The following is a 24343-nucleotide window of genomic DNA, read 5'->3' as shown; positions in this document are numbered from 1 at the left end:
CCCTATAGGGCAGAGTAGAATTGCCCCATAGAGTTTCCAAGGCTGAAATCTTTATGGAAGCAGACTGCCACATCTTTCTCCTGTGGAGCAGCTGGCAGGTTCGAACCACTGACCTTTCAGCTAGCAGCCAAGCACTTTAACTGCTGTGCCACCAGGCCTTCTTATTAGAAAACGCTGAGAATAAGTGGAAGTAGTTAAATAAACAATGGGCCAACCCAGTGCAGTATGACTCTGTCAGTGATAGGATAATATCCATACGCCTACAAGGAAGATCAGTTAATACGACTGTTATTCAAATTTACTCACCAACCACGAGGGCCAAAGATGAAGAAATAGAAGATTTTTATCAGCTGCTACGGTCTGAAATTAATCCAACATGCAATCAAGATGCTTTGATAATTACTGGCAATTGGAATGCAAAAGTTGGAAACAAAGAAGAAGGATCAGTAGTTGGAAAATATGGCCTTGGTGATTGAAACAATGCCAGAGATCAAATGATAGAATTTTGCAAGACCAACGATTTCTTCATTGCAAATACCTTCTTTCACAAATATGAACGGCAACTGTACACATGGACCTCGCCAGATGGAATGCACAGAAATCAAATTGACTACATCTGTGGAAAGAGACGATGGAAAAGCTCAATATTATCAGTCAGAACAAGGCCAGGGGCCAACTGTGGAACAGACCATGAATTGCTCATATGCAAGTTCAAGCTAAAACTGAAGAAAATCAGAACAAGTCCATGAGAGCCAAAACATGACTTTGAGTATATCCCACCTGAATTCAGAGACCGTCTCAAGAATAGATTTGATGCATTGAACACTAGTGACCGAAGACCAGATGAGTTGTGGAATGACATCAAGGACATCATCCATGAGGAAAGCAAGAGGTCGTTGAAAAGACAGGAAAGAAAGAAAAGACCAAGAAGGATGTCAGAGGAGACTCTGAAACTTGCTCTCAAATGTCAAGGAAGAATTGATGAAGTAAAAGAACTGAACAGAAAATTTCAAAGGGCAGCTCCAGAAAACTCAGTAAAGTATTATAATGACCTGTGCAAAGAGCTGGAGATAGCAAACCACGCTCAGCCTTTCTCAAGCTGAAAAAATTGAAGAAAAAATTCAAGCCTCGAGTTGCAATAGTGAAGGATTCCATGGGGAAAATATTAAACGATCCAGGAAGCATCAAAAGAAAATGGAAGGAATATACAGAGCCATTATACCAAAAAGAATTAGTCAGTGTTCAACCATTTCAAGAGGTGACATATGATCAGGAACCGATGGTACTGAAGGAAGAAGTCCAAACTACTCTGAAGGCACTGGCAAAAAACCAGGCTCCAGGAATTGATGGAATATCAACTGATATGTTTCAACAAACATGTGCATCAGTGGAGGTCCTCACTCATCTATGCCAAGAAATATGGAAGACAGCCTCCTGGACAAATGACTGGAAGAGATCTATATTTATTCCTATTCCCAAGAAAGGTGATCCAACCAAATGTGGAAATTATAGAACAATATCATTAATATCACAGGTAAGCAAAGTTTTGCTGAAGATCATTCAAAAACAGCTGCAGCAGTATATTGACAGGGAAATTCCAGAAATTCAGGCCAGTTTCAGAAGAGGACGTGGAACCAAGGATATCATTGCTGATGTCAGATGGATCCTGGCTGAAAGCAGAGAATACCAGAAGGATGTTTACCTGTGTTTTATTGACTATGCAAAGGCATTCGACTGTGTGGACCATAACAAACTATGGATAACGTTGCGAAGAATGGGAATTCCAGAACACTTAATTGTGCTCATGAGGAACCTTTACATAGATCAAGAGGCAGTTGTTTGGACAGAACAAGGGGATACTGATTGGTTTAAAGTCAGGGAAGGTGTGCATCAGGGTTGTATTCTTTCACCATACCTATTCTGTCTTTATGCTGAGCAAATAATCCGAGAAGCTGGACCATATGAAGAAGAATGGGGCATCGGATTGGAGGAAGACTCATTAACAACCTGCATTATGCAGATGACACAACCTTGCTTGCTGAAAGTGAGGAGGCCTTGAACCACTTACTAATGAAGATCAAAGACCACAGACTTCAGTATGGATTGCACTTCAACATAAAGAAAACAAAAATCCTCACAACTGGACCAATGAGCAACATCATGATAAACAGAGAAAAGATTGAAGTTGTCAAGGATTTCATTTTACTTGGATCCACAATCAACAGCCATGGAAGCAGCTGCCAAGATGCATTGCTTTGTGTAAATTTGCTGCTAAGGACCTCTTTAAAGTTTTGAAGAGCAAAGATGTCACCTTGAAGACTAAGGTGCGCCTGACCCAAGCCATGGTATTTTCAATCGCATCATATGCATGTGAAAGCTGGACAATAAATAAAGAAGAGCGAAGAAGAGTTGACGCCTTTGAATTGCGGTGTTGGCGAAGAATATTTAATGCCAAAACAACGAACAAATCTGTCTTAGAAGAAGTACAGCCAGAATGCTTCTTAGAAGCAAGGATGGCGAGACTGTGTCTTACATCTTTGGACATGTTGTCAGGAGGGATCAGTCCCTGGAGAAGGACAGCATGCTTGGCAGGGTACAGGGTCAGTGGAAAAGAGGAAGACCCTCAACGAGGTGGATTGACACAGGTGCTGCAACAATGAGCTCAAGCATAACAACGATTGTAAGGATGGCTCCGGACTGAGCAGTGTTTTGTTCTGTCGTGCACAGGGTCGTTATGAGTTGAAACCGACTCGACGGCACCTAATAACAACATTAACAACCCAGTGCTGAGTCGATTCTGACTCATAGCGACCCTATAGGATAGAGTTTCCAAGGAGCGCCTGGTGGATTCCAACTGCCGACCCTTTGGTTAGCAGCCGTAGCACTTAACCACTACGCCACCAGGGTTTCCAATGGACAGATACCGATAAAGGCATAGGTAGCATGCATAAAGGCCCAGAGGAAGGAGGAAGGGGGGATCAATACGCCTGAGGATGGAAAAGACAAGCAATGTAGTTGGAAAGAAGTGGAGAGTTGACCAAGTAGGAGTTTGGCAAAAGAGGAGCTCAGGGAGATAGGCACGGGCCAGGTCAAATGAGACATTCTAAGTCAGGCCATAGTAAGAAGTGCAATGGAAAGCACTGGAAGGATTTAAACAAGAAGGTAACATGATCTAACTTTTAATTTAAGAATGGTAAAAAGTCTCATGACTTTTACTGCTGTCTGGAGAATGAACTGGAAAAGAGTAAGTTACAAACCCAGTTAGGAGGCTGCTCAAATATACTAAGTGAGAGCTATAGGTGACTTGTACTAAGATGGTAGAAGTTGAGAACAGAAGACAGATTCATAGTATATTTTGAAGACAGAATTAATTAAATGTGTATTTAGATCAATATGAGAGTTGATGTAATATCCTAAGAAGAAGGGATGAAGAAAGAAGAGAAAAGGATTCTGGGCTCCAAGGAGCCACAATCCCCAGAGGTTGGATAGAGGAAATGGATCTGGCAAAGTTGGTATGAAAGAGTGATGATACAGGTCTAAGAAAAGACAACAAAAAGTGTGATCTCAACAAGCAACACCTGAGGGTATTTCAAAAAGAGGGACTTGTCAGCTGGGTCATGTATTTCTTATAGCCCAGGTAAGCCTAAGTGAGATAATTCATCTTTGAATTATGTACCATGATGTTCATTGGTGACTAACAAGACCAGATTTATAGGAGCGATTAGAGCAATGAGCCCGACTATTGGGTTAAAATTTGTTAAGAGTAGAGGAAATGGAGATTGTATCTGCAGACAAATCTCAAGAAACAGATAAATGTGAACGGAAAAAATAAAGAAGTCCTGGTGGTGTAATGGTTAAGAGCTTGGCTGCTAACCAAAAGTTGGCAGTTCAAATACAGCAGCCACTCCTTGGAAACCCTATGGGGCAGTTCTACTCTGTCCTATAAGGTCACTATGAGCTGGAATCAACTTGATGGCAATAGTTTTATTTTATTTTATTTTGGAGAAATAAAATATTACCCGAGGAGTGAAATGAGATCAAGGGGTGATTTTTTTTTTTTTAAGATGGGAAATTCTAGGATGGTTTCCTAGAATTTGATCAGAATGTTCCACTAGAAAGACAGATTAATGATATAGGAGAGAAAAGGAAGCGACTGAAGGATTGAAGTCCTTGGAAAGGTGAACTAGGACTGGATTCAGGACACAGGTAGTGGATTAGCCTACATAAGACGAGGAACCTTACCTCCTTTTTAACTGATGGGTAGAAAAAAGTTGGTGCATGTATATACAGATTTACTGGTAGGAATGGAAGGATCTTTGAGTCAGATTTTTTCTGTTTTGAATGATTTTGAGAAAAGACATGGGAGAAGGGTAAAAAAGGTTTTGGTAACGGGAAGGTATGGAAACCTACAGAATACATAACTTACTCTCAGGATTTAGTACCAAATGAGGTTTGAGATCATGACTCTAAAGTAAATCTACTCATGTTGTTTGAAAACTGCTGGTATGGGTTCGAAATTGCACTAAACAATTGGGAAGAGGAACGCAAACCCAGAAATGGGTGATCTTTACCATATGTCCACACCAGGCCAGGTTTGGTGGCCACAGCCACTGCCAAGCCTCATGAGTTAGTTATTGTGCTGCTGGCACTCCTTTCATGCCATGGGAAAACTAGGCTTGGCAACTTGGTGTTCTGCTTTTGAGACAATGCCAATCCTTATTCCAAACTTTCCCAAATAAGATTTAATCTGCAAAATCATAATTATCTATCGTCCTTCTTCTGCAAAAAAAAAAGCTGAAAAATTTTTTGAAATCTGAATACTGTCTTCCCTTCCCCATAGTGTTTTTTTGTATGTGTATGTTCCTATTAAAAATTTATGGCATTCCACCATTTTCAGGCCCCTGCCAATAATTCCTCTGTCATCTCATGCCGTAGTGACTTTCTCTTTGAGACTGTGCCAAGTTTCTTCTTGTTTCCAATATTAAGTATATGTTGGCTTCTTTACTCAAAATGATAACATCATGTTATTTTTCAGGTTAAATATTATATCCATAAAGAGATCTTCCCTAAGTTTCCCTTCTAGTTTATATCCCTTCTGTGTTCAAAAATGTTCACCACTTCTCCCTAGGACAGAATAGTATATCTTTGCCCCATAGATATCACATAGCTTAGTCATGTTACTTGTGTTTAGCAATGAAATATGAGTGGAAGAGACACTTGTCACTCCCAGGCAGAAGCTTTAAGAACTAGCACATTGGTTGACATGCTCTTTTTTCTCTCTCCTTTGAGATCTTGAAAGCCTGGGTCAGAGATGAAATATCTGTCAGTTTCTGTCATTGATTGTCTATGATGAGCAGAATTCCACTGCTAACCTGCAATGGACATGTAGTGTGAGCAAGAAATAAACATTATTTTATTTTTTTCGGTATTAAGTTGCTGAGGTTTTTGGATTGTTTGGTATGGTAGTATAACACATCTGGTCCTTATTTATAGACATTTTTACCCAAAATGGAATGCATCCATAACAACTCTAAATTACATGGCTTGAGTTTCAGGGATGGACGATGGACAGTGAGGATAACCTTACCAGAGGCTTTAGGGATGGTGGTCCATGTTAGGTCACTGTGAAACACTTAGTAGAGCTGCCATCTGTGGTAACTTGAAAGACAAATATATTCCTAATAAGATCATAGTTTTAGACAAAGAAATGGGAATATAGATTTTTAGTAGCATGAGTTGGTTGCGAACAGTTAACATTTGACAATAGTCTATAAGGAGGAGATGAGGTCAAGAAAGAATTGCCTGCTTTGCAAGCAGGATGGAGAGTTCATAATTCAGTGACTTAAAATGTTGGAAGATGCAGGTGGTTCTCAGTCTTCAACATCTGAGCCTCATTAATTGATTAAAGCTCAGCTTTGTGGCAAGGACCAAATCAAGGGGCTGATCATGATAATCTTTGTTTTAGCATCTTAAATTTTACCCGGTTACTTTCAGTTGGACAAAATGGTTCAGAAGCAGGGAGATTTAGTTTGGCTCTTCTATGGAAACCTACAAGGCTCAATGAATTAGCATTGAGTTTAGAGAAAAAAAGTATTCTTGCTTAAAAAATGATTTTGCGCATGGCTATTGAAATCAAGTAGATAAAAAACTGGTTACGCTTTTGAAAGATTAGTGTTGTCAAGGAGCCCTGGTGGTGCAGTGGTTGAAAACCTGGCTGCTTACCAAAAGGTTGGCAGTTTGAATGCACCAGCTGCTCCTTAGGAACCCTGTAGGTCAGCTCTACTTTGTCTTATAGGGTTGTTATGAGTCAGAATTGACTCAATAGCAACGGGTTTGGTTTTCGTTTTTAGTATTGTCGAAAGAACCACCAGTTTGAACTAAAAGCCTTCAAGACATAAGACTTGAACTCCCAACGCTCTACAGGGAGGAAGCAGGCTAAGCAATCTGCTCAGCCTTAAGAAAAGATCTCCCAAGATGTGACCAAGTAGGGTAATTAAAAGGAAGGTGGAGACAAGGAACATTTGATCGATGGAGCAAGGAGCAGAACAGAGTATCAGTAAAGCAGTGTCTGTCAGTGGGATTACAGAATGTTTACTGAAATTATGTACTCCTTCTTCTAGGATTGTGTATTGGTTGTAGGGAAAGAACATCTTTCTTTTTTTGTTCAATATATAGAATTAACTTGTCAGCAACTAACAAGTATATCTCAAGAGCAAGATGACCTATAACCAAACCTGCATTAGAGATAATCAGAGGAAGAGATTCTGTACTTTGAGCCAGTTGCTATGATTGGACTTTTGTCTTGCTTCATTTGGTAAAGGAGTGAGTTCATTTGCAAAGCAGAAAGGAGAGTGACCAGAAGGGCAAACTGTGGAAGTCTGTACTACAGATCATAGACATCTGCTGTCCTCCTCTAGGAGAGGAGCCTTCTGTTGACAAAAGCCTTCACCAAGTGACTATGAGCATTGCTTTGGCCATGAAAGCGAGAGGAAATGACTTTCGGAGCCAGCATGTGGCTAGGTCTGTTCTCTTTCTTATCCTGCCTCTTATGATTATGGACACGTGTTGAGATAGAGCCTCCATTAGCCTGGGTCCCTGAGCATCTACCAAGAGGGGCCCCCTTCCAAACCAGCAATGGCCCATTGGGCTAAATAATAAGTTTTCTTGTGTTTAGCCACAACTATTTTTAGTTTGGGAAACCCTGGTGGCATAGTGGTTAAGTGCTATGACTGCTAACCAAAAGCTCGGCAGTTTGAATCTACCAGGCACTCCTTGGAAACTCTATGGGACAGTTCTACTCTGTCCTATAGGGTTGCGATGACTGAGTCGAAATTGACTCGACTGCAAGAGGTGTTTTTGTTTTGTTTTGGTTTATTTTTAGTTTACTTGTTTTCTCTGCCAAACCTAGCCTAGTCCGTTACAGCTCTCAGAGGATCCCGCTCTTTTTCTATCACTCTTAGGTGTATCGTCCATCCTGTAACTTTTTACATATGAGGTAAGAAATACTATGACTTTCTCAGCTAGATACGCTTCATGAAGGAAGATTTTTGTTTAGGAAATTACTTTGTTCAGACCCACAGGGGCTGCAGGCAGTCCCCTAAAGGCATCAGTTGGGGAAACAACAAAGAGATAGATAAAATGGGACTTTGTAAACTACGAACTGGAATTTGGGGCTAGTTGAGAGAGCAAAGAAAGGAGAAGGAAAGGAGAGATGTGCAAAGGCCCTGAGTTTTTATAGGACCAAGCCAGAACTGGCTGAAAAGGCTTAGGAAAATTCCAGCTACGAGGAAGTGTCATATTCATCTTTAACTCTTTATCTTTGAAATAGTGCATGTTTGCTCTTTACAACACCCTGAAGTGTGAGACGTACCATTCTTCCATGAAGGTTCGGGCCTCTATTAACATATTTGTGTTTGCTATCCAGGACGTTTAAAAGAGCAGGTTGTTAGGTGAAAGGTAAAAAATAAGAAGGTCTTTGGAAACCAAAAGTCTCCTTTATCCATTTGGGAGTTTTGGAGAGGCAAAAGCTATTTCTCTCAACAGTCATACTTAATAGAGAAAGTATCATTCTTTTGGGAGTTTAGGTATTAAACTAAATTTTTTTCTTCTTCTTTTGTGCGTTTGTTTAAGCTGCTGTTGCTTTGATTAAATACATTTGTCTGAGTAACTTTCCTGTGTCTTCAGAACTTAATATCTTTGCCTGGAAATGTGGGTTGCTATCTCTAAGGCTGCAGGAAAAACAATCAAGTAGAAAATTGTGAGGCCGGAGAGATGGGGTTTAAAATCCAACTCACCTTAATATAATCCTGGGCAGATTACCTAACCTCTCTGAGCCTTGGTTCCCCATTATTTAAAAGCGGGGTATTAGTACTCATACTTTATAATAATCAAAATTTTTATGATAATCAAGTTAAACAATATGTCTAAAGTTTCCTACAATGTGATTGATGAATAGTCGATGTTCAATACATTTTTGTTGGCTCCCTGACAAGGTCTAATGCTGCAACCAGAAATGAAGAAGTCACATTTCCGATTCCACACAACTCATCAGCCTATCAAGTTCTGGTATTTTCAAGTCCTTTTCTGTAGCTTCATTCTTTTCATTGCCACTGGAAAAATGTAACTTCTAATATTTTTCCTACTGCCATTTTGCTTATCGCCTGGTAAAAGTTGTTTAAAAGGTTACACAGCTCTGATATCACCCTTTACTCTGAGAAAACCAGGGTTTCTCAAAACAAGGAAACAAAAGGGAAAATTAATGGTACAAAAAATAGTCCCCTCCCCCAAACCTGGCCTCATTAGAGATTAAAACAAAGAAAAAGTTTCCCCCACTGAAAGTTTTATTTATTAGTTTTGGAATTGAGGAGACAACACACCGTGAGAAAGAAAATGAGATGATATTATCTTTCTATAATGTTTTTCAGAGTTCAAAACTGGTTTTAAAAAAAGTACATTTATGACCTTTAAGTTAAAAGTTAATTAGGGAACAAACGCAATATGCTTGCACTTTGAGGTCAATACAATGCTATTCGTGTCCATGGCAGAGCTATGAGACATCCAACCACAGGCTGAGTAATCGTGATTGTTCTAAGCAGTCATTAACCCCTCAGAAACTTAATGCTCTGAGAACTTTTGTAGTATGAGGTGAGGGAAATATTTAGGGGCTAGAATCCCAGCTTGGTGACTCTTTCACAGGGGAATCCTGATATGGTCTTTTATCACCAACCACAGGGATACATAACTTCTTTTGTCTCTGAGATCTGGGAACCAAGTCAAAATTAGGTGCTGCCACCCAGGTTGTGGGCAATAATACCACAGAGTGCAGGAAAATTTCTCCCAATCTAAGATGAGAAGGATGTATCACAGATGCAGGTGGGAGGCCATTACTCACGATGCCTGTGCTATGAGCAGGAAGCGATGGGTTCTTAAGAAGAAACAATTTTCCTCACAGTTCTTAGCATAGATCAGGTATTGAGCTCAATGTCAGTTCAAGAGTTACTGGGAAACCTGTCCCTCTTGCTTTGTCAGATCCCCCAAATTCTGGAAAGTAGACCCCTTGAGGCAATGGGTTTCACCTTACAAGTGCTTTCTTTCTATACCTCTTGCCCTAAGGCAGGGAGACTTCAACAGCAAGCGAATGAGAATGAGTTAGCTAAAAGAGAGTGAGTTTGGATTTTAGAAAGCACCTTTAGTGCTCTTATGACATACTTGCTTTTTGTTTCATCAGCAATGAGACCGTAATCCCATCTCACAAAAACCTTTAACTGGCTTTCCATGGCCTACTAGACGGCGTCAACATCATTTCAGTTAGTATTCAAGACCCTCTATGGACTGGCATCTGGCACCTCCCAGCCTCATTTCTCTCTGTGCCTTCCCCAATTCTGTGTACAGGTCATGCTAAACTACTTGCAATTCATGGGTCAGGCTGTTGTTTCACAGCTCCATGTGTTTTCATTTCACACAGGCAAACCCCTTCTTATCCTTTAACTTAATTCTCCCTCTCTGTGCAGCGTTCCCTGACTTGTGCATGCAGAATTGATCCCTCCTTCTTATGTACTAAAATTATACCTTGTACATGCCTCTATAGCAACACTTTTTACATTGTCTCATAGTTTATATGTTGACTTCCTTCATATCCTGTGACTTATCTGAGGAGAGAGAATCATTCCAACTGATGACTCACCCTCTACTTGGCACATAGAAGGCACTTGTAAAGGTTTGTTGAATTGGGATAGAAATTTTCCCTTCAGTAAAATATTTTCCATCATCAATAAAGTTGAAGCTTCACACAGAACAATAATAGGGAGAATAGCAAAAGGGCCAAGGAATTGATATCTGTGGCTGATTTAAGGTTCTTACCATTCGTTCTTCTATTTCTAGGCTTATCAAACACCTTAGCCATCTTGTTAAGCAGCATAATTTCAAAAGCCTTTCATTACATCACAAAATAAACACAAGGACGTCACAGATGAAGGAAAGCATGAACCAGGGACATCCTTGGAGGAACCTGAGCCTGTGTTTGATGACTGACCCTAAATAGGAGACGTGAGCAGTAAAACCATGGGTCAAGGTGGAGACTCAAGGTCCCAACTCCGAGGAGACTGAGGGAAGCTCTGATCACATTTAAGCCATGACAACATATTTAGGACCCAAGTGATACAGCAGTCTGACAATAGGCTGTTTCTTCCCATCTGAAACAGATTTTTAGGGACAATTCTCAGTCATTGCTTAACAAAAGCTAGATGGCTTTTCTTCTTTCCTTCAAATAGGTGTAACTGGCCACTTGAACATAATTATTTGCAATGGCCCCAGCAGCTTTTATCCACATAGTATTGTCACTGGATTCTTTGCACTGGTTCTCATTCTTTCTACTTCAGATATTTAGCTGGAAGGAAGTTTTCTGCAGTCTTATTTGCATGCAACAGCTCCACCCACTCTCTAAAGATGAGGTTTCTGGGATTGCTCCTATTGTTTTGGCAAAGTTGCCTTACATTTGTCAGGTATCTATTATGTGCCATGTATAAGATATCCATGTACATACACACACCATCTTATTTAACCCTCACAACAATTGTAGAAGGGCTGTTGTTACTACTCCTATTTTAAAGATAGAGGAATGGAAGAACAGGAGTATTTAAGCATCTGAATGCTAAGGCTTAGAAAATTTCAGTTAGCTACACAACACCATTCTGCCTTTTTCCCTGACAATCCCTTTGATATACTAGTGGGTGGCTGCCCATGGTCTGAATTCAGTCCTGATTAAAAAAAAAAAAGAAAAAGTATCTTTGACAAAGACTTCATTCTAATCACTGTTGATTCATTCCTTTCTCATTCGATACCATCCTTCCTACACGCTAGACTTCCTGAACAAACTATTGTGCGTACGTAGTTATTTTCTCCTAAAATGTTCTAGATAGTATATATATATATATAGTTTCAACCCAGGTGGAGTAGTGGTTAAGTGCCAAAAGGTCAGCAGTTTGAATCCACCAGAAGCTCCTTGGAAACCCTATGGGGAAGTTCTACTCTGTTCTATAGGGTTGCTATGAATCAGAACAGTCTCGATGGCAATAGGTTTTTGTTTACAGTTTCTAATGCCTTCATTTTGATCAAGCACTCCATGCCTATTTCTCTTTTAGAGCCTTTACGGACTGACCACATTAAGGGATTTGAACTCCATCCTAAAGATAATGAGGAATCAATCCCTCAGCAAACTTCAATAGGTGAGTGATATGACATTTGTTTTTTAGAATATGTATTTGTCAGAGAGATGAGGAATGTACTGGAGAAAGACAAGACTGAAGTCAGGGAAATAGGTTGAAAGAATATTGCACAAATCCAAGTGAGAGATTGAACTGTCCAGCCCGAAGGAATAAAAGTGGGAATGGAGAGAAACAGAAGTATTTAAAAGAGGGGAGAGATATTTAGAAGATAGTACTGTCAAGGCTTGGTGACTGATTAAACATAGTGAAGGGGAAGATGAAAGGGATTCATCAAGGATGGCATTCAGATTTCTGACTTAGCAATTCATTGAGTGGTTTGTGATACTCACCGAAACTCAATCTTGTTTTATAAGACAGTTTACTCCTGATGTGTAGAACAATGTCTGGGTCATTTTAGATGTAAAACAAATGTTGAATGAAGAATGGCCTAGGGCAACAGGAGGATGGGGGGAGCAGATCTGACTAATTAATAAGCCCAAATGGAAAATGATAGTTAATTTACAGTGGACCATTACTTGACAGGTGAACACCCATCTAGGTTTTTAAATCCATACAGGAAACCATATTGCAGATTGAGTGAATGTTTAGAATTAGAAGAATCTTATTGTTGTTACTGTTTATTTATTTACTTATTCCCTGCGTGCTTAGGAAACCCTGGTGGCGTAGTGGTTAAGTGCTACAGCTGCTAACCAGAGGGTCGGTAGTTTGGATCTGCCAGGTGCTCCTTGGAAACTCTATGGGCAGTTCTACTCTGTCCTATAGGGTCGCTATGAGTTGGAATCGACTCGACGGCACTGGGTTTGGTTTTTTTTTTGGTTTTTCTGCGTGCTTGTAAAAAGTGTTTATGGCACCATTTAAGTAAAGAAGATAGAGCTCCTGAAGGATTAATTCCATCAAACTATGCTAGCAAATACTGTCCCATTTCAATTTCAGATTATCACTATTCAAATAATAGACATTACGACTTGACTATCTGAACATCTAGAAGCCCTGAGAGTTCTGGAGGCATCCTGGTCAAAATTTACGGCTGAAGAGTTCTCCTTTTCTTATGTTCCTTTTAAACTACTAACCAACTTTTTCATTTATTCTTTGGTAACCACAAAACTGAATTTCTGAAATTTTCTTTATATTGGTCACATTGCATTCTTAAGGCTAAGGCTAGATACTGGTCATACTTTCCTTGCTTACATATATTTTTCTTATTTTATACTCTCTTTAATTTTTTTTTTTTTTCTCTTTAGTAGGTCTAGAGTACACAAAAGTCCCCAGGATTAAGCTTTAGGGATCACTCTTGTCTCGTTATTTTTAGGTTCTGTCAAGTCAGTTCCTTACTCATAGCAACCCTAGGTACAACATGCCTGGTGCTATGCCATCCTCACAATCTTTTCTAAGTTTGAGCTCATTGTTGCAGCCACTGTGCCAATCCATATTGTCCAGGGTCCTTCTCTTTTTTGCTGACCTTCTATCTTACCAAGCATGATGTCCTTCTCCAGAGACTGATCCCTCCTGATAACATGTCCATAGTATGTGAGAAGTAGTCTTGCTGTCCTTGCTTCCAAGGAACCTTCTCGTTATACTTCTTCCAAGACCGATTTGTTTGCTGTTTTTGTAGTCCGTGGTACATTCAATATTCTTTACCAACACCATAATTCGAAGGTGTCAATTCCTGTTCGGTCTTCCTTATTCATTGTCCAGCTCTCACATGCATATGAGGCGACTGAAAACACAATGGCTTGGGTCACGGGCATCTTAGTCTTCAAGGTGATATCTTTGCTTTTTAACAGTTTAAAGAGGTCTTTTGCTGCAGATTGCCAATGCAATACATCATTTGATTTCTTGACTGCTGCTTCTGTGGGCATTGATTGTGGATCCAAGTAAAATGAAATCCTTGACAATTTCAATATTTTCTCTGTTTATCATGATGTTGCTTGTTGGTCCAGTTGTAAGGATTTTTATTTTCTGTATGTTGAAGTATAATCCAAGGTTGAGGTCTTTGATCTTCAACAGTAAGTGCTTTAAATTCTCTTTGCTTCCAGCAAGCAAGGTTGTATCATCTGCAAAGCACAGGTCATTAATGAGTCTTCTTCCAGTCCTGATGTTGCCTTCTTCTTCATATAGTCCAGCTTCTCAGATTATTTGCTCAGCATAAAGATCAAATCAGTATAATGAAAAGATACAACCCTGATGCACACTTTTCCTGATTTTAAACCAAGCAGTGCCCCCTTGTTCTGTTCAAATGACTGCCTCTTGGTCTATGTATAGGTTTTGCATGAGCATAATTAAGTGTTCTGGAATTCCCATGCTTTGCAATGTTATCTGTAATTTGTTATGATCCACACAGTCGAATGCCTTAGCATAATCAACAAAACACATGTAAACATCTTTCTGGTATTCTCTGCTCTCAGCCAAGATCCATTTGACATTAGCAAATTACATCCCTCATTCTGCACCCTCTTCTGAATCTGGCTTGACTTTCTGGAAGTTCTCTTTCGATGTACTGTTTCAACTGTTTTTGAATTATCTTCAGCAAAATTTTACTTGCGTGTGATATTAATGATATTGTTTGGTAATTTTCCCTTTTTGTTGGATCGTCTGTCTTTGGAATGTTCACAGATAGTGGATTTCTTCCAGTCAGTTGGACAGGTAGCTGTTTTCCAAATTTCTTGGTCTAGCCGAACGAGCACGTCCAGTACTGCATCCAGTTGTTGAAACATCTCAGTTGGCATTCTGTCAATTCCTGAGGCCTTGTTTTTCGCCAATGCCTTCAGTGCAGCTTGGACTTCTTCCTTCAGTACCATCGGTTCTTAATTGTATGCTACTTGCTGAAATAGTGGAATGTGGACCAGTCCTTTTTGGTACAGAGACCAAATTGTCTCTTTAACATTATATATATCTGTAATTTATTAAATTCAAAACAATCAGAAGTCTAGATAAAATTTCCTTCCACTTGCTACCTGAGAGCTCTTGATATTCTCCATGTAATTGGTAATAATAACAATAATAACCATGATATATAGACTGCTGAATTCTCAGACTTTTTAGGAAGATTAAATACAGTCCCATATAAAAGAAGTACTAAGTAAGGTACAAATTCTGTGTAACTGTTAGCTATGTTTGTTTTCACTAGCAGAATCCTTGATAAATGACTAAATTCTATCTTGTATTGATTTTTTTCAGTTTCATTGAAAAGATAGCATTTCCTGACTTTGTCCTTACTATTAACAACAGCTGTTATCTGTATACAGCTTCTCAGTGGAGTCCTTGTGGCTCAGTGGTTAAGAGCTCAGCTGCTAACCAAAAGATCAGCAGTTTGAATCTGCCAGCTACTCCTTGGAAACTCTATAGGGCATTTCTACTCTGTCCTATAGGGTTGCTATGAGTCAGAATCAAACTGATGGTGATGGGTTTTTTTTTTTTTTGGTCTCAGTTTACAAAATAATTTCACAATTTTTATCCCACTCATTTGTAACAACAACCTTGTAAGGTGACTGTTATTCCTCAAATTCCCTGAAGATTAAACTGAACTGCTGAGAGACTGGGTGACTTGCATAAACTTCCACAGCTGATAGACAGCAGAGCTGTATGTTGACTTAGACAACTTCATATTTACAGCCCACATGCTACCCCCCCCAAGCAGCATTTCTTCACATGCGCAAAACATTTATAAAGTAGAAGAGTAACATTTACCTCTTCTGTGAAACACTCTGCCCTTCTTCAAAAGTAGGGACATTGTACAAATGTCCACGTGGCAAGAAGAATCAAGTTGAAATAATGCTTTCATTCCTTTTTAAATGTTCCCTGCTTAGCCTTCATTTGTACCAATACTGAATTATAATAATAACTTGTTTCCTAGACATCAGAATAATGGCTAAGCTCAAAGTAAAGCACCAGTACTTTACTACAACATCTCGTTGAATTCTCACCACAAATGCACAAGGCATAGACTATCATTATCTTCACTTTACAGATTAGGAGACCAAAGATAAAGAAGTTAAGTAATGTGCCTAAAGTAGAACAGCCAGTCCCTGGTGCAGCTGGGCATTGAACACAGGCAGCCTGAGTCCAGAGCTCTGGAGCTCAGCTCTGGCCTTTGGTAGGTCTCTTCTTATTTCTCTTTGGTCTGGATCTACTCACAGAGAAAGAAACCCAGAGCCAGTTTGAGATGTTACATGACTGTTATTTTTGCATTTTCCAATGTATTGAAAATGCCTTATGTGGTTGTAAATGTGGTTTTTATTGCATAAATAACTTCAAGGAGAGCAATATAATTTCACTAAATTTTCCACTGAGTGGTCACCTCTGTGTAGAGAGTACTCAGGGGAAATCTAAATCCTAGAAATGATTTCTTGGTAGAAAATTTAAAGATTTGGAATTGGAAGTCTAAAGTGAAAACGCCTTCCCCACTTAAGAGATGTTGCCATTACAACGACGTTAATGACCTTAAAACACGCAACAAAAGAAGAAAGAAAGTTCATTAACACTGTGTTCAAGCTTGACCCGGGAATGGTGCTGTCACCACGTGTGAGGTAGCAGACAAGGTGTCTTGGTCATCTAGCGCTCCTACAACAGAAATACCACAAGTGGATGGCTTTAACAAAGAGAAATTTGTTCTTTCACAGCGAAGGAGGCTAGAAATTCAAACTCATGGCGACAGTTTCGGAGGACGGCTTTCTTCCCTCTGCCAACTCTGGAGGAAAGTCTTTGTCATCAATCTTCCTGTGGTCTGGGAGCTTCTCTGCACAGGAACCTTGGGTCCAAAGGTTGCACTCTGCTCCCTGCACTGCTTTCTTGGTGGTATGAGGTCCCCATGTCTCCCTGCTCACTTCTTTTATATCTCAAAAGAGATTGACTTAAGACACTGTCTAATCTTATAGATCTAGTCAGTATAACTGCCCCTAATCCATCTCATTACATCATAGTGATAGGATTTACAACACATAATGAAATCACATCAGATGACAAAATGGTAGACAATCATACAATACTGGAAATCATGACCTAACCAAGTTACACATATTTTGGGGGGACACAATTCAGTCCATGACATTAATTCAATCCATGACCAAGGGAAACTTCCTTGAGAGTTAGCATGCTGGGCATATTGGCCACAGCTGGACCAGAGGATCAGCCAAACTCCGACGACTAGTTGCATATGCTGTTCACATCCACTGACTACAATCTCAAGGTGGAGTTGGACAAATGTGACTTTTTAAGCAGAAGACTTGGTTTGGAATTCTGTCTTGGGCACTTGATCATTGCAGGACCTGGACCAGTTCCTTAACTTCTCTGAAACTCAACTTCCTCATTTATAAAATAGAGATTAAATAATGGTTATGTCACACATTATTACAAATATTAGAAAAGATATCATGTATACAGTACCTTCTACCACCTCCCTGCCAGTTTTTCATGTGTGGTGACACACATGTTGCTATGATGCTGAAGGCTATGCCACCATTATGCCAAACACCAGCAGGGTCATCCTTTTTCAGCAGAACTTCCAATAAAGAGCCAGTGAAAACCCTATAGATCACAACAGAATGTTGTCTCACTCAATTGCTTTGCTTACATCATCAGGGAGAATCAATAACTAAAGGCGGACACCATGTTTGGTGAAACAGAGGGCCAGCGAGGGCAAGGAAGACCCTCAGCGAGATGACTTGGCACAGTAACTACAAGGATGGACTGAAACATGCTGGCAGTCTTGAGGGTAATGCGGGAACAGACAATATTTTATTCTGTTGTGCGTAAGGGTGCCATGAGTCAGAGTTGTTTTGCTGGCAGCTATCTATCTGCCTACCTGCCCATCAATCTGCCTGTCTATCTATCTATCTAATCATCATCATCATATATCTATACCTAGCACCTTACAGCATTTTTGCTCATTTTCTTTCTCATATAAACCCACTGCCCTGAGAGCTACATGAGCAAAAGAACCTAGGTGTTGTCTAATGTTTTCCCAGCATGTGATGCATGGCAGGCGTTCAATACTAGTATGGCAGATGGAAATCTGCTATCTTCTTTGTCTTTTTCAGAGAAAAAATTCTAAAGATCAGATTGAATTTAGTGATAAAAAAGGAAGACAGAGAAACAGGGACCACTGTTTGAATCTAAGCAAAAAACAGTGCGTTCTTTTCTGACTTTGATTTTCTTAAATGATCCCAAAAGTCATAGACATTATTCCGTCTAATTTATAGACACTCAAGAACATTTACTGAGCAAATAGTAAAGCCCTTCTTCAGTGGCTTCATTGCTGTTTTCACCAATTGTATTTAGTAAATATTGCATTTTCTAAAATTGCATTTTCCATAGCATAATTATGAGTCAAAGACAAAAAAAATTAAATCAATCATTGCTTAAATAGTAAACAAGATACCTAAATAGAGGGAGAAGCGTTGGCAAAGCCAGGAAGCTTTTAAATACGTATTTTTGAGTAAATATAACTTTTAATAACTATTCCTTACTTAATTTCATTTCAATTTGTTTGGATAGGTATTAGAAGCACATATCTGAACGTATTTATATATTTTAGCTCCATATTCCTGGCAGGAAAGTGGCTTGATGGTTGTGGACCTTGTAATGTACATTTCTCTAATATAGCAGCATCTTTTGGTTCTTCTGGTTCATTACCAATGGGGGCTCAGCTGGGAGGGTTTAGTGGTCTGGAACAGCGAGTGGTTCCTCATCCCTCTGGAGGGTCACACTGCACACTCACACAGGGGCCGCTCTCGTTAACTTCAATGGGAGCTGCAAGGGATTCTGAGGTGATTTAGCCTTTAAACAATTCCACTTTGGGGACCTTAAGAATTTTGCTGTCTTCTCCTGATCTGTGTTTTCCTGTATTCAGATCACCAGAGCACCACCCATTTCTCAAAGTCACAGACTATATCAGACAAAATCAAAATGCCTGAACAGTATTCTTTAGTGAAATTGCCCCAAATTTAAAACAAATGCCCAATAGCTACCTTTTCCTGGCCACTTTCTATGTGCCAAATGTCTGCTGGTTGCTCCACGTGTATCATCCCCAGGACTCACAACAATTCTGTGCATTAGGCATTGTTATTATCGAGAGGGGTTTTATCCTGGAGCTTAAAAGAAACATCTAAATTATCTAGAAACATATTTGAATGCTGCCATTTCTACTCTGTGTGCCTTTGGGCAAGTCATGATCTATTTAAGCCTCTTTTTTCTCATCTGTAAAATGAAAATAATATCTATTTCTTAACCCATAGGTTATTGAAATCAACACAACTGATACATGGCCTGTCACATGGAAAGAGTTCAATAAATATTTTGGGTATGGGTGGGTATCATTAGACACATTGTGCAAATTAGTCTGCATTAAGGCAGGTGAAAAATTGTTATATCCCACTTCTCTGCAGCTACTTGTCTCTCCTAGAAAATGGGTAAGGTTGTGTAACTTTTAACCTTCAGTAGCACAGAGCTCCCTGTCCTCTGGACCTCATTTCAGTAATCTTGGAAGAAGCAGTTTTAGGGGTTTTTTTGGTGTAAACCCCACCACGACCACCTAATTGGTGATTTTTCTATTAGTTTTGTGTGTGTGTGTGTGTGTGTGCGCTTTAGGTGAAAGTTTACAGCTCAAGTTGATTTCTCATTCAATAATTTATATACGTACTGTTCTGTGACATTAGCCGCAATCTCCACAACACACTCCCCCTTTCCATCCCCAGTTCCCTGTGTGCATTTGACCAGTTCCTATCCCTTCCTGGCTCCTCATCCTGCTTTTGGACAGGAGCTGCCTGTTTGATCTCATATATCTGATTAAACTAAGAAGTATGTTCCTCACATTTATTATTATTATTTTTTTATAGTCCTGTCTAATCTTTGTCTGAAGAGTGGGCTTCAGGAATGATTTCAGTTCTGGGTTGAGTGTGTTCGGGAGCCATAGTTTTGGGGGTTCCTCCAGTCTCTGGCAGATTTAGCCTGGTCTTTTTATGTGAATTTGAGTTCTATTTTATATTTTTCCCCTGTTCTGTCCAAGACTCTCTGTTGTGTTCCCTGCCAGAGCACTCTTATTAGTTTTTAAAGTCTATCTTAATAATAGATTTTTATCTTTTATTTTTAAAGACTCACTATGAATTCCCAATGCCACCTTCATCATGTCTTTTTTTGTCCTGTCCCTTGAGAAAAGCCTATCAGAATCAAAGTTTAAGGATTCTGAAGGCTGCAAGACTCATGCTCCCAACCCACTGAGTCCATCCAAATGGAGCTGACAAGCGGTATGATCACTTGAGAGTTGAAATTGTCTCACTAATCAAGGGCCAGTGATCATTTGTCAGGAACGAGTCTTGCAAAGCCTAATGAACATACCGATGGTTCTACTAGACTCTTGTATATCACCACCATCCCTCAATGCAGCTTCCAGCTCCTTTCTCAGCCGCATAGTGCGTTGCAACTTTTGCTGAAAGACATTCTTTGAGTAGCAATAAATCTCTGCATAATACATTCAGAATTCTCAAATTGGATTCTTGCCCTCTGTATATGAGCCTTTTATTATAACTATACAAGTTAAGAATCAATAAGTGCAGATGGGCTAAGTTTCTTGTGATCTCTGAAAAGATTGAGTTCTTGAGGAACCAGACTCTGTGATATATTTTAGAGTGATGTATGCTTATTAAGGAATACTTTTGGGATCAACTTGTGTGGAAGAGAGAGGAAGGAAATAGGATTCATCAGAGAGAGAAGTTGAGCTGCAATGCAGTTTCAAGACAGCCTCAGCTGAGCCTGTGGATGCCGGAAAATGAAAGGCCTCACAGAGCAGTCCTCAAGTTGGATTAAGATGGTCAGAGTCTTGTACATGACACTCAGGAAATCCACTGGAATTTGGGTTGGTAATAGCCTGCCCAATTTTGATGGTGAATGGACAAATAGACCAGCCGAGAACTGAGAAGAGAATGTTGTTGTTGTTGTTGTTGTTGTTGTTAGGTGCCACTGAGTCAGTTCCGACTCAGACTCATAGCGACCCTATGCACAACAGAATGAAACACTGCCTGGTCCTGCACCATCCTTACAATCGTTGTTATGCTTGAGCTCATTGTTGCAGCAACTGTGTCAATCCACCTAGTTGAGGGTCTTCCTCTTTTCCACTGACCCTGTACTCTGCCAAGCATGATGTCTGTCTCCAGAGACTGATCCCTCCTGACATGTCCAAAGTACGTAAGACGCAGTCTCGCCATCCTTGCCTCTAAGGAACATTTTGGCCGCACTTCCTCCAAGACAGATTTGTTCGCTCTTTTGGCAGTCCATGGTATATTCAATATTCTTCGCCAAGACCACAGTTCAAAGGTGTCAACTCTTCTTCGATCTTCCTTATTCATTGTCCAGCTTTCACATGCATATGATGAGATTGAAAATACCATGGCTTGGGTCAGGCGCACCTTAGTCTTCAAGGTGACATCTTGTCTCTTCAACACTTTGAAGAGGTCCTTTGCAACAGATTTACCCAATGCAATGCGTCTTTTGATTTCTTGACTGCTGCTTCCATAGGTATTGATTGCGGATCCAAGTAAAATGAAATCCTTGACAACTTCAATCTTTTCTCCGTTTAGCATGATGTTGCTCACTGGTCCAGTTGTGAGGATTTTTGTTTTCTTTATGTTGAGGCGTAATCCATACTGGAGCCTGTGGTCTTTGATCTTCATTAGTAAGTGCTTCAAGTCCTCTTCACTTTCAGCAAGCAAGGCTGTGTCATCTGCATAACGCAGGTTGTTAATGAGTCTTCCTCCAATCCTGATGCCTGTTCTTCTTCATATAGTCCAGCTTCTCATATTATTTGTTCAGCATACAGATTAAATAGGTATGGTCAAAGAATACAACCCTGGCGCACACCTTTCCTGACTTTAAACCAATCAGTACCTCCTTGTTCTGTCCAAACAACTGCCTCTTGATCTATGTAAAGGTTCCTCATGAGCACAATTAAGTGTTCTGGAATATCCATTCTTCTCAGTGTTATCCATAGTTTGTTATGATCCGCACAGTCGAATGCCTTTGCATAGTCAATAAAACACAGGTGAACATCCTTCTGGTATTCTCTGTTTCAGCCAGGATCCATCTGACATCAGCAATGATATCCCTGGTTCCACGTCCTCTTCTGAAACCGGCCTGAATTTCTGGCAGTTCCCTGTTGGTATACTGCTGCAGCTGTTTTTGAATAATCTTCAGCAGAATTTTTTTTCTTTTGTGATATTAATGATATTGTTCTATAATTTCAACATTCACATAGTGACCAGGAATTCACACTCTTTAGGGATGAAGCTCTCTGTCACTTCATGAGGCAAGCCACCTATCACAGCAGAGATGCTAGCCAAACATAACAAAAACCTAGAATGGTTAGTAAAGGAAGAAGAAAATTGTCTGCTACAGCCTTGAGGCCTACTGCAGAAGTTAGAGGCTGCAGCCCCTACCTGCCATAGATCAGTCATGGACTTGCTTATCCCCGAGCAGAGGCATGATCTTGGTCCAGCTCTGTGCGGCTGAGGCAGTCCTTGAAGGGGTGAGAGCTAAAGGTAGTCTGCAGAACCTGCCAGCAGCAGCGGCAGCTAGTCCTCCATTAAGCAGCCATGTGGGTGGTACATCAAAGCATCTACATTCATACACACCAATTTCTACATGAGTTGGCATAAAAAAAAACATAGCCCACTCATTTTCCTTGTGACAGCTGTCATGCTTAGCCACGGAAAGCGTACACTTAGGTCCTTAAATTTCTCCAGGCCCTTGGCTTTGGATAGCATTGGGCTGTAAGAGGACAGAAAGGAGGAAAAGGAAGGAAGGAAGCAAGAGGAAGAATGGAAAGCAAGAAGGAAACTAACATTTATTAAGCATCAAGTTAAAAAGCATCAAGTTGAGAAGGTATAATATGGTCATTTTCCACTTTACAGATAAAGAACCTGAGACTTTCTAAGTTAAACAGCAAGCACAGTAAGTATTTTATCTGAAGCCTCTTACTGTAAAATCTGGCCCAAGCTGTGGTGACTGTAGTTCAAGTATAAACCCATCAAGGAAGCTATGAAATAGCATGCCCCTTGCATAAGTTTACCATGCTTTCATATCCCTAAATACTTGTTCTGTCCCCCAAAACCACATGTTCTTCCACCTTTAAAAGCCTCTAAAGCTTGGGCTCAACTTACCTGTTCAACCTTATTTCTCATATCTTGCCTACGAGCATACTATACTCTAGCTCCCGACCTAAAAAAGGTGCTCAGTAAGTATTGTTTAATGAATCACACTGTGGTAGCTCCAGACTCCAAGCCATGCAGTCATCACCTTCAGCGTTTCCTCCCTACCACCAACAGTGGTTCTCAGATTAATCAAAGTCCATGTCGTACAAATGTCAGAAGAGGACTCTTGGGGAAACTGCAACAGACAACCTGACTGCTTAAGAATTTGAGGTGATGCATATAAACATGCTGTGTGCACTTTAGGGTGCTTTAAGAACATTATGTTAATATTAAATAATACACTTTGTAGGCACATAATGGCTACTATTAATCATTTTCTATGTGTCAGGAAGTGTATGAAGCATTTTTCTCATATGATCTCAATCCACACAAACAACTCAAAGAGACGTGGGGAGATTAAGGAATGTGCCCAAGGTCAGCATGGTTAGGAAGTGGTGAAGACAGGCTTCAAATCTAGCTCCTTTGGACTGTACATGTTTGCTTTGAACCGTGCCAAACCAGAGCACAAACACAAACTCTTGTGCGGTATCATAGCACCTTAGCTCTGAGACCAGCCTAGGGGAGGGGTTCCATGTTGAGTCATACGTACTTTCTTTTCTTCTCTCTTCCATGTTTAATATGAGAAAATGCATTTGAAATCATGTTCTAAGCTATAAGGCCCTCTATGGAGAGTATTTGTATAAATGTACATATATTTGTATGCATAAATAAGAACACATCTTCACAATTCACCACAGTGAATTCATATTCATATCAAATATTCAAAGGGAACTGAACACACCGACATGTGTCTATTATGATATACGTACCTAGAAACAAGTTATTTGTATGTACCTCATGTGCAATCACCACCTGTCAGTGAAGGCTTGCATGTTGCTATGATGTGAGTGGAGCGTCTAGACTAAGATGGACTAGGAAGAAAGGCCTGGTGATCTACTTCTGAAAATCATCCAGTAAAAACCCTCTAGACCACAGCAATCAGATCTACAGCCTATCATGGGGATGGCTCAGGACCAGGCGGTGTACTTCCCGTTGTGCATGGACTTGCCATGAGTCGAGGGTAGCTCAATGGCAGCTAACAACAGCAACAAATTCACATTGCACAAAAATAAATGCAAATATCCCACAAACACAAACACATAGCCTGGCTGCTCTACTCTCTTGGGAATGTTCATTCAAGATTCTGAAGCTGGCCGTGGCCTCCTGTTGTGCCTTGGGGGGCTGCTGGCACAGGTGTGAGTGTGGGCAGGGAAATCGATTTCCTAACCAAGGGAGAAAATGACAGAATGAACAGAAAAACCACAAAAGGAACTACGTTTGATCTTGGTTCCAAAAAGAAAGAAAAGCTGCAGACGGAAGAGGGGAGTGAGATGATAAGGTTGTTTAAGGAGCAAGGGTTGGGCGTGGGGAAAGAAACAAGAG

The sequence above is a fragment of the Loxodonta africana genome, chromosome 12, assembly GCF_030014295.1.
Source record: "Loxodonta africana isolate mLoxAfr1 chromosome 12, mLoxAfr1.hap2, whole genome shotgun sequence".
NCBI classification, from domain to species: domain Eukaryota; kingdom Metazoa; phylum Chordata; class Mammalia; order Proboscidea; family Elephantidae; genus Loxodonta; species Loxodonta africana.
This window is presented reverse-complemented; position numbering follows the sequence as displayed.